Source organism: Manis javanica, chromosome 1, assembly GCF_040802235.1.
Source record: "Manis javanica isolate MJ-LG chromosome 1, MJ_LKY, whole genome shotgun sequence".
Classification (NCBI taxonomy): domain Eukaryota; kingdom Metazoa; phylum Chordata; class Mammalia; order Pholidota; family Manidae; genus Manis; species Manis javanica.
In genome coordinates this window covers 204,944,144-204,955,864 of record NC_133156.1, presented here as the reverse complement: position 1 = coordinate 204,955,864, position 11,721 = coordinate 204,944,144, and the positions used below count along the sequence as shown (strand labels likewise).

Here is an 11,721-nt window from a genome sequence, read left to right as displayed (position 1 = left end):
CTATATTCATCTGCCAGTGTGGACACATTCACCATGAGTATACAATCACCAAATCTGTGTTTTGCATATAGAATCTCAATTCTGTCATTTACTGTCTTTGAGATCTTGAAGAAAGGAAGGTAATAAAAAACCTATCTTGCAGGGTGGTGTGGACTAAGTCAGACAGCATATATGAAAATGCTGAGTATGGTATTGAGTAGGTGCTCAATAATAGGAAGACATCTTGAAAAGCCTGAGTATACTTTTTGAATTATCATAAATTTCTTGAAAGTAGATACAGTCTTCCTGGAGCTTGCTACTCTCATCCTAATATATCCTCAACAGACATTGAGAACGATGTTTACTGGCAGATCAAGGATAGAGCTGAAAAAGATTTACACAATAAATCATAGTCAAGGAGAGATCATTTTAGAGAGATGGAAATAAAAGAACTTCATTCAGAAGCGGTGGCAAAGGTCTTCCTTTACATTTCCTCTTTCCATTCATTTAAAATTTTAACTTGCCAAAAAGAGGGGACAGAAGGTCTCATCTTGATGAGTGGAGCTCCAAGACTGTGTGCCAATACACCTGGTATTAATTCATGCCAGCTGGGAGAGGAGATTGGCTTCTCAGTGTTTTACTACTGTGGTTTCCTGGGCTGGGCAGCTGGGTGCCTAATAATGATAAAAACCATAATAATACTTCATAATTATGCACTGCCTTTTGCCAGAACTTGGATTTAATTACAATGACTGTGATGGAACTGGCAACATCTCGCTCCCTGTTGGGGTGCAATACCCAAGGGTCTAGAAATACAAAGTAAAGTGGCAACTGCAGCCTTCTCCTGCAAGGCCTCTCCTGGCAATTCACCCAGAATGCTCTGGGTGTGGAGCTCGTCATCAGAAACCAAGAGTAATTTTAAGCTGCCCATGTGAACTTGACACTGTCAGTGGTGTTTATGAAGCAACTACTGCCACATATGGCACACAGCATCATGGAATACAAGGCCTGGAAGGGACCAAAACAGGTTGTCTCGTTCATAACCTTGCCCCTGCCATAAAGCACCACTGCCACTACACTCTAGTAGGTGAGTTCACTGACCTTTCCAACAAGATTTCAGCTGGAGATGCTTTTGTGGTGGTCTGATTCAGGTATTAAGGGATTCACCAATTCATTTACCACTCATTTGTGAGCACCTGTTCTGAGCCAAGGCACTGTGGAGACACAAAGATGTATAAGGTATGATCCCTGCCCTCAAAGTAGCTTATCTTCTAGTTGTGGGATTTGTATTCAGACAACCATAATATAGAGGGAAGCCCTCGCAGATTAAACGAAAAGAAATTAGGACTCTAAGTGCAAGGATCAGGGCTATCTCCTCTCTGAGAACAAGAAGAAAAGATGAGAAGGAGTAGGGGGTAGGGGTGGGAGGGACTAAGGTGAGGAGTTGGGCAACAACTTGGGAGGTTCTTACAGGTTTCCCTGTTTGTTTTTGTCATCATAGCACTTACCCCCTAAATTATCTTGTTTATTTACTAATTTACTCATACACTGTTTGTCTCACCCTATTCAGGAACCCTGTCATTTTTGTTTACCACTATATCCTGACCATCTCAAACAATGCCTGCCACAAGGTAAAGTACTCAGTAAATATTGGCCTAATGAATAAATGACCCAGATGTAGAAACAGAGAGGAAAGGGCATTTAGAAATGTAGTCAACACGACAAGGTTAGAAAGAGTAGGGAAGTGTACAGCAGTGAGGTAGTAGCATGGAGGACTTCTCACAGATTTATGATTTGGGTAGGTGAGTAGATGGTAATGTTATCAAAGTAGATAAGGAACAGAGGGGAAGGAGCAGGTTTTGTGGACTTCCAAGGGTATTTGAATTCTCATTTGGACATGTCACAGTGAGGTTCAAGTGAAGATGTTTGAAAACACTTGCATATGCACATCTGGACCTTATTAAATGTACACTCAACCATCCAAATGGTTAGATCACTGAGTGTGCAGTAGAATGACTGTCTACCTACTGAGGAAAGGACTGAGGATCAGATCCTGGGACTCTAAATGCCAAGAGAGAACGGATTTAGGAAGATTAACTGAAGAGAAAGACAATCTGAAGGTTTATAGCCTCAAGGAAACTGAGGTGAAGGGTGCACTGGGGAGAAAAAACTTCAAGAAGGGTGTGGTCCATAGAACCTACTACAATAGAGGTCAAATAAGAACTAAAAAGTGACCCTTGAACTTGGTTATACGGATGACACTGGTAGCCTCAAGCGTACTTTCAGTGAACTAGAAGGGAGTATAATTTAACCTGTGAATTGAAAAGGATGAGAGCTAGACAGACAAGTTTTGTGTTTTGTTGTTTTCATTTTCTTAAACTTTGAAGGCCTTGTAACCTGATCACGGGTATGTCAAACACGGAAGTAGTTAAGTTTGTGAATGACAAGGTTTCTAAAGGCCAGATAGAGTTCTGCCAGTGTCACAGTGTCTCAACTAAGCTTCTACCCTTTAGCCATTTCTAGGGCGAGGGCCCTTCCACATAAAGTGCAGGCAAAAAGTGGGAAACAAACACCCCTCAATCCGATCTGTGAGTCATGTTTGTGACAGCTGGGAGTGGGATGGAAATACTTGAATTAAATGAAGTGCCCAGTTTCCCGTCGATGTTGGAATTTACTAACTGGGCGGCTCCATATTGGAGGGAGCTTGGAAGACTCATTCACATTTTCCAACACGGCACTCATGCCCTCCATTCATCATTTTGCCTTTCCTTTTCCCTAACAGAGTTGAAGCCAGGTACAAAACTTCCTCCCTTCTCCCACCTCAAATAGACCCCCACTCCGAAGCCCACCAAAGGCGCTTCTCAGCCACGTGATCCTCCTCAGCCTCGGTGACTCGCCTCCGCAGACCCCTCCTCTCGGGCAGCCCGCTTTACCCCGCCCCTTATGCCCACGTGACCTCCTCTCCCACCTGACTGGCTCCTCCTTTCCCCCCGGTCCAGACCCGGCCGCCGTCGCAGCTGCCCGACTCCAAAATGGCAGCCGCGTTTAGCGCGCATCCGAGCTACCGGACCTCCCCGACTCCTGGGCCACCCATTTCTCGCTCCGTGCCTTCTTCCTTCGGCCTTCACCCACACGCCTCCGGATTGGCCACCAGGAATCCCGCCCCTCCAGAGCCTCGCCTGCTATTGGTCACGGTAGGCTGCCCTTCAGAGAGGCGTGCCCCCGCTGCCCCCCGCCCCGGGAGGTATTTTCCATTCCGGTGGGGGTTGGGGTAGGGGGAGGGGAAAGGGTGAAGGGGGGAGGCGGCCGGGAAAGGGGGTGGGGGCCTGACTGGGGCATCCGGCGGAGCTGGGGTCCTCAGGCTCCGCACGGAGGAAGCGAGACTGCCCTCGCTAGGGTAGTCGGAGGAGACGGGACGGGACCGGCGGGCGGCGGACTTGCCCTCTCGGTGACTGCGCTGTCCGGGCCCGTCCTGCCTGGCTGCAGGTGCCCCTGGATGAGGCCGCCCCGACCGGTGAGTGTCCCTGCGGTCCGCGCCCTGCCCGGCCGGCGCCCGCCCCTCAGTCCCTGCGCCGCAGTTAGCGGCCGACTCTCCTCTGCCCGGTGCCCGCGGCCGGCGCCTCCACACCCCGGGCGGAGGCAGCGCCGGCCCTCTGGCCGGGAAGAGGACGTCGGGCGGGGGACGGCGAGTCCGGGCCTCAAGCCAGGTGCATACCGCGCCGCGCGTAGTGGGACCTTGCGCTTAGTAGGCTCTCGAGGCATTTCTGTAGGATTGTTTCTACGGTTGGAGGAACGTGGGCATCTGAGGGAAAGGGGGTCGTCCGGTCCAGTAGGAGGGCGCTCGTGATCAGAGTCGGGAAGTGGCCGCCGAGACTGGGGGCAATTGCGAGCGCTATAGGTAAGGGGACACCGGCCAGGTCAGTTGGGGCTCCTCGGCTCCGATTTGGGGGTCCTCAAGGTCGAAGAGAAGAGGTCCACTGGGAGATGGAGAGGGAACTGGACAGCTTGGATGGGGGAAGTGACTGGAGCACCTCCGAGGGTTTAACCCGAGGTGGAAAGGGATGCGCAGGCGGGGAAGACCCTTTTGCAACAACTTGGGCTGCTGAGATTCTCTGGTGCGGGATTTGGGCATTCAAGTAGCTGAAACGAAATGACTTTATGGACAGGGAGTTGCATTTTAAAAAGGACTCTGATAAACAGTATAAGTAGGTTCTGAACTTTGAAAGGCTGGGGAATTGGAGTCAAAAGGTGAATTTTGGCATTTTCTACTGGCATTTTGGCATTCCAACAAAAAGTGGCTTGCTGCTGGACCTTGTCAGTGATCTTTTATTTTAAAATGTGTGTATGTTTGATGGTATTGTACCAGTTGCTAGTTTTGCTGGAAGTTCTCATAACTGCACCTTGAAACTCTTGCAGCAGCCTCTCCAGTTACTGAAAATCCTTTCTTCAGGTCTCTCCACCTATAGAAGTGGCTTACTTCTTCCCAGTTTAACATTTAGAGCTGACTGTACTATTAAGGTTCGCTCCTGGCTTTTATTCCACAGGATTCATAAGTAATTCGCATGCTTTCTTTCCCTTGCTTTAAATTGTTTCATTACAAGGTCATGCAAAATTGAACTACACATTCTAGAGCAGTTTTAAGATACTTTAAATTTTAAGTGTCGAACTGGGAAAATGTTGGTAAGCTAGTAGCTCTAGAAAGTAATGCTAAAATCAGGTTGAGTTTTCTAACAGTCGGGAGTCTTACTGTCAGATGCATAGCTTAATTTTAATAATCTTGTATTTGCATAACTCTCTTGAGAATAGGTTAGGAACACAGAAGATGTATACCTGGGTTAGGCAGTGGCAGTCCACAGAAGCCAACTCTGGCACCCCATGGAGGTTCTTCATGTCACTGAGAAGAGGAAGCTATGAATTGAACAGCTAGATCTTTAGTCTTTTTTAATAATCTGCCTAATCATATGTGTGTTATTCTACCATTTCTCACAGTTTACAAAACGGAAGGTTTTTTTTTTTTAATGGAGTAGTTGAACGTATGAGAAAATTTTGTAGCTCCTAGCTTGCCTTTTAATGTAATTCATCAGTCAGGGAAAAATTTTCTGCAAAAAGGTGTTAATATTTTCAGTTGGCGCCTTTGTGGTTCTTGAATAACTAATGGATAATTACATTTTTTTTCTCCCTATTGTCCTTGAATTTTACTATTCGTCCTTAGGGAGAATGTACTGGCACACAAAACAGTAGCCTAAAATATTGAAACCTAACACCTTTTAACATATAATAGCTTCCACATTATTCACCTTGAGATTCGTCTATGGCAAACCAGTGGTTGGGAAAGCTTTCCCCCTATCATCTTTGTTTAGAATGGGCTATTCTCTCCTTTTGTTGAACTAAGGAAAAAATCATGTTTAATGCCTGCAAATGGTAATAACTAAACAGAATGAGAATGGGGAGCTTGGAGAAAAGATGTATGTGTATGAGTCACATTTCTTTTAGAGCTGGAAGAGTAGACCATGGAGGTGCTTATTTTGCAAATCAGGAAAACAAGGCCCAGAGCAGTGGAAGAGACTAAATTGCTAGTTAGTGACAGAGCCAGGATTGGTGGGGAGGTCTCTGGACTATAGTGCAGGGTTTTTCTACTTTATCACCTTCAATTGTTGATTCCTGAAGCATTCTAGTGCCAACTATAAGTGATTTTTGGATTATTTGTAATAATAAATAAATTGCTTCTAAGGATGGGGGAAGCTTGAGTTGACTACTTTTATACATGAAATGATATAAAATTGAATGAGCTTTTATTGAAAAGTTTAAAACAATGTGCTGCATTGTAACTGGAAGTCCTGATATTTCCTTCATTGCAAAAAGACAAACTGTCATTTAGATTAAAATATTAGATGAATTCTTAGAGTAGGCTAGTGTTCTAGCATTTTTATGCTAAAAATTAATTGCTTCAAAGATTCTTAGAAATCAAAAAGCTCTTATATTTTCAAAGTAAATTACAGGAAAATTCTTATTTTCAGTAAGTAGGGGGGGTTATGTTAAAATGGATTTTAGTACCTTTAAATAGAGCAGCAGTAGAATTACATAATTATGGAAACAAATTTCTATCATAGTTGTAATAGAGAAAGACTTGATTTGTATCTCATCCACTTAATAATATTATGATCCCCAGCAAGTGATTTAACCACTTTGTACCTAGGTTTCCTCATTGGTGAAGTGAAGGTAATGTAAGTACCTACCTCATAGGGTAGTGGTGAGCATTAAAAGTGCTTCCTTAGCACACAGTAAGCATGCAACAAATACTAGACATTAGTCTTTATGGTTCATTAGGCACTTGTATGCCCATTTGTTTCTTTGCTGTTAAGGGAGTCACTTTGAGGTTACAAAAAATTTCTAGGTAATACATGATCAAAAAATCATCTGTCTTAAGGGGCACTTATTGCAAATGATGCCCTCATGTAAGTTTGTTTTTTTCTCCTTTCTGGCTCACCTTAGAACTTTAATTAGGTATGCATATCAAATTAGAGTGAATGTGGTTTGTTTGTTTTTTCCTAAATGTTGTAGGGTCATTTCCTAAATGACCCTTGTTGCAATTTCATTATTCTAGAACCAAAATATTAATGATTGATTTGCAGGTATTCTAGTGAAAAATACAGGGAGTTCTAGGTGCCTATTGGGTAAACTTAGGTGAGGAAAGCAGGGTCTGTTATTAATTGCAACCCCTTTCTGCCATTGGAGCTATGAGAAAATCAATGTTTTGATAACTTCATTCATTAAACTCTTAGTTTTTAGTGATACAATTTGTGTAACTCCAATTTTGTAACATTTTGTTCTTTTTAATTTGCTGAAACCTAGGTCTAATTAGTGTCAGGAGTGTGTGTTTTAGCAAATGTTGGTGACGGTGGACTTCTGGGTATTCTTTGGTTCCACCTTATCAGGTTCTTCTATTGCTTTTATAATAGCTTGTCTTCGTTTACAGTCCTGTTTACTGTGATTCTCATGCATCTTTGTGGTCTTTCCTTCTCATATGTTTACCTCTTGCCACACATGTAACTTCTTACTATCGGCAATACATGAGCTTAGCTTTTTTATGCCTCCTTTAAAACATTAATTTCAATTATTTTTAAGTATATATCACACAGTATTTTTTAATTGCCCTTATTTTTAGAGTTTTACTGAATTGAGTCCATTTGACAGGTTAGAGATTAAAATGGGGAACAAGTTATAGCTCAAAAGCATTTTTATTATGCCAATAATAGATTCTTATTATTTTTAGATCTCAGGCAGGCATTCTGTTTAGTCTGAAGTAATGCTAGCAGGGAGGGCTAAGGGAGTTACATGGAGCCATCAGAAGTTTCCAGGATCATATTTTTCTTTCATTGATACAGAGTTTTAATGTTTGAGAGTGACCAACTCCTAATCGCCTTTTGATGAACTACTATAATAAAGATTATGAGATGGTTGCAACTTACTGGACATTTTTGTACTTGTGACATTTTGTACTTGTGCTGTTAGGAATTTTGTAGAACTCAGACATGTAGAACCTATCTTCAGGTCTATTACATAATCTAATTATTTGAATAAAATAGTTAAGTATGGTTTCCAAAGATATCAAAAATAACTATAATAAATATAACCAAACATTACTCAATTTTTCATTAAGTTGGAGTTTTCTTTATATACTTAAAAACAATGATGGCATTGTGAATTGCCTGTTATATTTAAAATTCATGGATACATGAACTGAACAGATATGGACCATGCAGACTGTTTTCTTAGCTCCAGTGTAGATGTTTGAGAATGACAGAGGGAAAGTGTGAATCATTTGCTTTGTCCAGCTTAATAAATTCTTCATCTGGGTTAGCCAACTATACTACTTTTTAAAGGGAAAAAGGGCTTTTGAGTCTGGTTAGAGCAGAAGTAATCTTGAAGGGTAACTGGCTGGCCTGTTGATTCATCTTACTGTTGGGTAAATTTACATTTGAGTACTTTAACTGAGAATTAGTTACTTGCCTTACTCTGTATGTAGGTGACAAGTTCTAAGGAATTACATTATTACTGAATACAGTATAGTGAGAATGAAGTTCCCTAGGTTCTGTAATGGTCCATGAGCATTTTACTTAGATGATGTTTTGATACCAAAATTAAATTAAAAACATTTTTTTTACTTTGATGAGATGTCATACAGTAATCTTTTATCAAAGCTAATAAGAGGAAACAGTGAAGAAAATAATTTTGAAAAAATTTTTCTGGAAATGGGCTGATCTGCTCTGGGATTGTCTTCAGACTTTCTTATTTTATTTGAAACCACTATAATAGGAATAATATCCAGTCTTTCTATTCTGACCAAGGTTTTTCAGTTAGAGGTGGTGATCAAATATTGATATGCTGTATTTCAAGCACCTGAAAAGGATAGTTGCTTATTTAAATATCATATATACTTCAAAGGGGATATTAAAGAGTGATGGAATGGGAATTATTAGGGAACTGAACTTCAAGACTGTGTAAATGGTGGATAGTCAGAGGAAGGAAAATTAAGATAGGAATTGGAAGTTGGAAAGAGAAAAATGTTGAGGAAAACCAGGATTTTGTACTTTAGCCCTAGCCTCGATGCTAGGTTCTACAGATTATCATGTCTTTGTATTAGGAAAATTGCTGAAGTATATTCTATAATTAAAGGTAAAATTTACTAAACATTAAATATAATCTTCTGGGAGAAGTCCAAGTAAGTACTCTGTTAAGGGTTAACTATGCATGTAGCCAAAGGGGAGGTGATATATCTAATTATTTATTTAGTGTTTGACTTCAGTTATTAACATGAGACAACAGTCCAGCTGCATTAATTACCCTTCAGGTGATCAGTGCTGGGACCAGTTTTATTTAACATTTTTATAAATGATTTAAAAGACAGACTGGCAGTGAAAGTTGCCAGATTTGCAGCTGACTCTGTGTGCTGTTCCAGATAGTTAAAAGTCAAGCCAACAAGGGAGAAGCTACAGGAACACCCTTTGATGAGTTTTTGTATGGCAGAGAAAAAGATAATGCATTTAGGAAGAGATATTCCAAATTATATTTATAGGACCTGAGTTGTAACCCAGGAAGGGGATCCAGAAGTCATGGAGATAACTTCTTTGAAGGCATTTACTGTAGTTGCTACTGGCCCACAAAAATCCAAGAACATGCTGCAGGTTCTTGGGCGTGGGTCTGAAAACAAATGATGTACATAAAATTAATTATAAAAGGGGTTACCGTTTCTTAACTCTTTGTTATGTTCCAGGTGAAGTGATTCAGAAAGGTAGGTGACATTATCCAGTTTATCAAAGAGGAAATTGGACTCAGGAGGTTAAGTGACTTCCAGGTTAGCCATTTGGGAGTTGGGACTAAGGCCCTGGTGGTCTGTTAGTCCTAAATGTTGCTCAGTACTCTAGAAGGTATCTCTTAAAACTAATAGTAGTTTAATTTGGACTTTATGAAACACTCTTTTATTGTTACGCTGTGACAGCTTTGGATGTCATTACCACATGAGATTTTATCTAGATATTTTGAGAAGATTTGGAGACATTCCTTAAATTCCTAATTTTTAAAGAAAGCTCCAGGGAATGTTTTGGTGTACAGTTTTACCCTCAAGATTGTTAAATCAGTGCTGGCCATCCATAAGATGTTTCTCCTGTTGACTTTATAAAATGCTGGATCATTAATGGGCATTAAGAAACGTAACTTTAGTTGTTAAGAAAAATATTACTGGGTAGAAGTGACACCAGAGTAGGAGTCCAGAGACCAGAATTCTTCTAGTGGTTATGAAAAACCTAAGATAGTATTGATACAGGCATAACATTCTTGCTCTGGGAGTAGAGGAAGGCTTGAGCTATGTCTTGAGAGACGAACAGGTGAAGAGAGATTGTGAAATCTTCGGCAGAGGGAATAGCGGTATGTTAGATTAATAAGTGAATGGTTTTGAACTGCAGTTTCCTAGAATTTAAGTTAAAGTAGAAGAAAGTTTCTTACTTTATTTGTAAGGACAGCATCTGCTGTTTATAAACCGTTTTACAAACACACACACACACACACACTTTGTTTACATTTGTTGATTTCTTTATTACATTTGTTCTCCCCAAAAAACATGTTTGGGAGAACTAAGTGAGTAGGTATATGTGAAAATGCTTTATAAGTTTCTAAGTGCTCTGCTAAAGAGGGTGATAGAGAACTGATGTTCTTGTGAGGGTGGACGAAGAGGATGCTGTGAAAACAGGTAGCAGAAGGAGAAAAGTACAGGAGGAAAAACAGCAGAAGTGGGGAAAGGAAGTTTACTGATGAAAAAAGGGAAAAGGATCGATGTCAAGAAATTAAATTATAGATCTCTTTGTGCCTGTCAGTCAAAAGAGGGTAATAAGTCTAGAACTGAAGACTTTTAACATTAAATTTACTGTAAGGAAAAAGCTCAGCAGGTAGATAAGACATTTTTTTCACTTTTCCATTTAGTCTACACTGACCGTGTTAATAAAGTTATGAAAATAACCTAATGAGAGTTGGTTGTATTCTGATTGTTTCTTCACCCATTACTTTTGTACAGATTTAGTTAATGCCTTTACATAGTATAAGGGTGCTCATAAAAATAAAATAAGCTGGATGAGTTACTATTTTTTTAGATTATTAACAATGAAAGGCCATAGTGTGTTTAAGGAGAAGGGTGCAGTTTGATCTGTCAAAATGAATGCAAAAGAAAAATAGGACATCAGTCTAGAACCAAGATAGAATGGGAACAAATTATGATAATCTCATATGCATACTAGGAGTATGGATTTTCATTTTGTTTTATAGGTGGGGAAGTGACACAAATAGTTTGGTGTTTTAGAAAACTGATTATAGCAGTAATAAAGAGAATGGTCTACAGGAACAGAGATTGGAGTTATTTATTCACCAAGTAATACACATAGCAAGGTAAGTGAATGAGGCATTCTCTCTGGCCAGCGGTAGGTAGGTCCAGTCAAGGATGCCACTTAAGGACCTGCCCTAGTTTAGGAAGGAGATGATGATGGTCTGAATTAAGAAATTTGTAGTGGGGATAGAAATAAGAGCACTACTTTCAGAGATATTTAGGACTTTAAGTCCTCCAGAGTTGGTTAGTGTTTAGAGGTGATAAAAGTGAGAATGAATCTAAGGTTCCTGACTTGGCAGTAGGACACTATGTGCATGTTTAAGAGAGGGGGAGTACTATATTTGTTTCAGATAAAGAGTTTTTAGATAAGTATAACTTTTTTAGGTAAGTAATAACATGGCCATGATATTAGTTGGAAATATGGATCTAGCTCAGGAGTATGATCAGGTTTATAGATATTATTTGGAAGGCGAGAAGTTTATAAAGCAAATAATGACCGTACTTTCTAAATAATTATGTAGAACAAAAAGTAACTGCCAATACTGGCACTTGGTTCAACAAGAATGTAGACATTTTTAAATATTTACCCTTTACCCTCCTGTAGTCAAATCCCCACCACCTAGCCTTGCAGAAAATATATATAGAAATATTTGCTACCAGAAAGCCAGAAATACTTTAGTGTCTTTAAACAGTGTATCCAGTTTGGTGTACCCAGTACAACACAGGGAATTTGTTGGCAAATGCACTTCGGTATTCCTCACCTAAAGACTCATTTTTGGAATCTTGTTTACTTCTTTGGGCTGGTAAGATAGTCTGAACTGATACTGAAGCCTGAAGGGTTTTTTCACCTTTAAAGTCTGTTCCAGAGC

The 11,721-nt window shown here is 40.4% G+C and overlaps 1 protein-coding gene and 1 long non-coding RNA gene across 4 annotated transcripts in view; one reads left to right on the top strand and one right to left on the bottom strand.

Annotated features, from left to right (window-relative positions):
* Positions 1 to 3: 3 nt before the first annotated feature.
* Positions 4 to 3,557, bottom strand: LOC108387702 (uncharacterized). Its single transcript, XR_012121507.1, has 3 exons — positions 3,421 to 3,557; positions 1,081 to 1,193; positions 4 to 653 (listed from the first exon to the last, which is right to left on the bottom strand). It is a non-coding gene; the product is annotated as an uncharacterized lncRNA (long non-coding RNA).
* Positions 1,411 to 11,721, top strand: part of SOCS5 (suppressor of cytokine signaling 5) — a 64,214-nt gene continuing 53,903 nt past the window's right edge. Inside the window, exons 1-2 of one of the 3 annotated variants that reach the window (XM_017646049.3) lie at positions 1,411 to 1,610; positions 2,979 to 3,173. The gene's annotated coding sequence lies outside the window, so the exon portion shown is untranslated. Of the gene's footprint in view, positions 1,611 to 2,978; positions 3,174 to 3,270; positions 3,494 to 3,562; positions 3,687 to 11,721 lie in introns of those variants that run through there. The other 2 variants (XM_037024454.2, XM_017646050.3) reach the window with 2 other exon arrangements.